Raw genomic sequence first — 3,530 nt, 5'->3', positions numbered from 1 at the left:
AGAAAGGTGATGGGGTGTTAAATGTTAGGAAAAGTTAGACTATGGTCATCCAGTGAAGGACTTGCAGTCAGAAAAGATATTTGAGGGAAGAGGAGACTGTATCACACAGAGTATAGCAAAAGCGTCAAAGTACAGCAAAAGCTACAAAAGTAGAAATGAGTGAAGTTAATTTCAGATATGTTGAATGTCTCACTTGTTCTTTATTCCAGTGATTTTAGCATTAAGATGTTATGTAGAACAGGTTTGTTTTAATTGTGTGATGTGAAATCAGACCTGTGACCAAGGCCATGTTTGGATGGGCACGCCCCCTTGGAGGCTGGGCATGTTGGTGGGCACACCCCTTTGGGGGCTGGGCATGTTGGTGGGCACGCCCCCTTGGGGCGGCCATGTTGTCCTCCTTTTTGGTTTCCAAAATATGGTCACCCTAACGTATCTGAAATTAACTTCACTCACTCCTACTTTTGTAGGTTTTGCTGTACTTTGAAGCTTTTGCTATACTCTGTGTGTTACATTCTCCCCTTCCCTCAAATATCTTTTCTGACTGTATCTTCACTCATTGCAAGCTGTTGTTGTTAACAGGGTTTGCTACTGGCTGGCCGGATGGCTGGCTTTTTAAAATTTCAATTTTTTAAAAAACCTTGTGTATAATTGTCACAAGTTTCTCTACTCTAACATTAGTGTGGGTGTTGTGGCAGTGAACACTACTTTGCTCATTCATTTTTTAATTTTTAAAAAAAAATCCTAAAAAATCAATGGATGAACGGATTTGTTTCAAATTTGGTGTGGCTAAAGCTCTACCTAAATCCTATCATGGTGTGAAGTTTCATCTCTTTAACTTTAAAAATGATGATTTTAAAAACAATAATTTTAAAACCTCAATTTTTAAAAAATTCCTTAAAACGGATCTGTTTCAAATTTAGTATGCCTAAAGCCCTTCCTAAGAGCTACCATTGTGCCAAGTTTCATGTCTTTTTTGTAAATTCCCATTTGTAAATTCCCATTTTTGTAAATTCCCATTAAATTCCCCTCCCTCTCCCGGATTTGTCATCAAAAACCCGGACAAATCCAGGCAAATCCAGTCATATGGCCATCCTACCCTTACCATCCTCTGGCACAGGCTTGGACTGAGGGCCAGGCCTCAAAGCGGAAGCCTGCTTCCCTTTTGAGGCCTGGCCCTCAGTTCAAGCCCATGACGGAGGCAGGTAAGCCCCCCTGCCCCCTTACTTTGCTCTATCGCCATCGCTGCACGAACTGTGGCGGCGCCACCATCAGGTGAGTCTCCTTCCCCCCCCACTTTCCTGCGTCTGGAGCCCCCCCCGACCCGATTCGTCTCCACCTTTGTGGGAGGCGAATCAGGCCGCTCCGCTATCGCTTCTCTGAACTGAAGTGAAGACACTCAGCACATCTCTCTGACAAGTTCAAACTGCACTTCAGCCTGTTTGCCACAGATATCAGATGGGTTACAGATCCTCGTTGGGGAGAAGACTGAGCCAAAATAGGAGTTCAGCCGTTCTGTCTCTTTTACCAGCATCTTGTCATCTTCGCTGCGCAGCTGGTTTACTATTACTTTGTCCTCTTTTTAGTGTTAACAGATCTGAAGAAGCCCTTCTTGTTGCGATTACCATCCCTCACCCGCCTCAGCTCATTCTGAGCTTTAGCCTTCCTGACACTGGGGGTCTCTAGACGCCTTATTTACCAAGTCACGGCTGTGCAGTGGCGCTGCAGTGTTTATATGACGCAGCCACCCACTTGCAGCCGCATGAGGCTTTCCCCCTGAAACTGCGCTTATATGTGGTGTTGTTTTACTGAGACTTTTTTAGTTGCTTCAAGGTCACCACATTGCTTCACCGTCTGTCACTGGTGGCCTCAGGGGTTGCTGTTGTTGTGGTTGTATATAATGTACTGTCTGCAGTGAGCTCGGGTGGCAAGAGGAGAGTGTCTGTCAGCTGTTTCTAAGGTTCTACAGGTCGTTTGGGCACAAACCACAAATCTTCCTTCAGGGAGCTTTAAAGGATGCTTCTTTTTCCGTTTCCACTTTGATGTTAGCTGCGCTCGGTTGAAATCAGTGGAACACAGCTTGACTCTGAGGCAACATTACTGAGCTCTTTGCACTTAAAATACTGCAGAACTATAGGCACTAGATGGATATTATTAATAAAATAAATCTGTAAGCTGTTAAAAGGTAGCTGGATACATATTTTAATGTATATATAACTTTTCTTTATTTTTAAAAAGATAAAAAAGGGATAATCTAAAATATGCAATGCTTACCAAAAGACAGGAACTGTTAAAAGAAAAAACCCTTAGAAAGTAAAAAAAAACCCGGTGATAATTCTGCCGTGTTGCAGCCAGGAAAGAAGGCTGAAGGAGGAGCTGCAGCCTGGGAGACGGCAGAACAGGGGGGCCCAATGTTGGTGGCTCTGGCACCATGGCCTGTAGGCATCTCCAGTGGAGCCCATGAAGTCATCCCCAAGGTGGCACCTGCAGGCACCCACAGAAGATTTTATTTAAAAATTAAAAAATTGTTTCCACTTCTTTAATATATGTCAGATATTCATTATCCAAAGTAATTAATACATATCATATACATACAACTTTCTAGCAATAATACATAGGCTTCAATAAAAGTAGATCAAATATTCACATAAGTATCCATTTGAAAGTGCCACTCATCCGAATATTGAAAGCGATGTAAGGTCCTCAATTCATAGCATGATAGTGGGAGTTTTTCTCCTTCCCATGTTGTAATATCAATCTTTTAGTGGTCAAAAGGGCTCAGAGAATCCACTTACACTGACCATTTATTAATTTCAATGAGGCAGGCAAATAATTTTAAAGAGCATATACATCTGTGAATATACAGACTGTCCCAGTATAAAGTGTATCTGTGTAATAAACTCCTCCCCAAAAGAATCAACTTCTGGACTGTACAAAACGTATGTCTAAGGCCGCAACTCTTTGGAGACCATCAGCAGCGTCCGAACTCGGAGGCCTCCGAGTATTCTAACGCAGGGCAGCCAGGGCAGGGAGGCCATTCTTGCGCCTGTGCTCCAGCTGCCCTGCATTTAGGCTAGATGGGTGTTTTCGCCTGTCTAGCCAAGGCACTTAAGAGTGGGAGGGAAGGAGACCAGGGCACACATCCTACGGCTTTCCCAGTCTCTTCCCCTCCCCTCCCCTGGGACTGCAGGGTTCTCCCCATCTCCAGACAACATTTCTGAGTGCCGAGAACTGAGCTGTCTCTGAGCTGGAGGGAGAGTGCATTGGGAGCATGGTTTCTACATCCCAAGGTCACGAACAATGTTTCTGACCTCAAAGCCTAGAAACCTAACAGTCCTGTCATACACACGCGTACGCGCGCACACACACACACACGCACGCTGTCTAGGGGACAGAGGATTGCTCTCGAACAGAGAGCATTAGGTGTATTACACTGTAAGCAATTAGTGGAGTTAGACAGTCCAGTATTAAAGAAATTTTGCAGTGTCCAATAGAAATGAAGTGGAAAAAAAATACTGAATAAGTCTTAAAGC

Source organism: Elgaria multicarinata, chromosome 3 (genome assembly GCF_023053635.1).
Source record: "Elgaria multicarinata webbii isolate HBS135686 ecotype San Diego chromosome 3, rElgMul1.1.pri, whole genome shotgun sequence".
NCBI classification, from domain to species: domain Eukaryota; kingdom Metazoa; phylum Chordata; class Lepidosauria; order Squamata; family Anguidae; genus Elgaria; species Elgaria multicarinata.
This window is presented reverse-complemented; position numbering follows the sequence as displayed.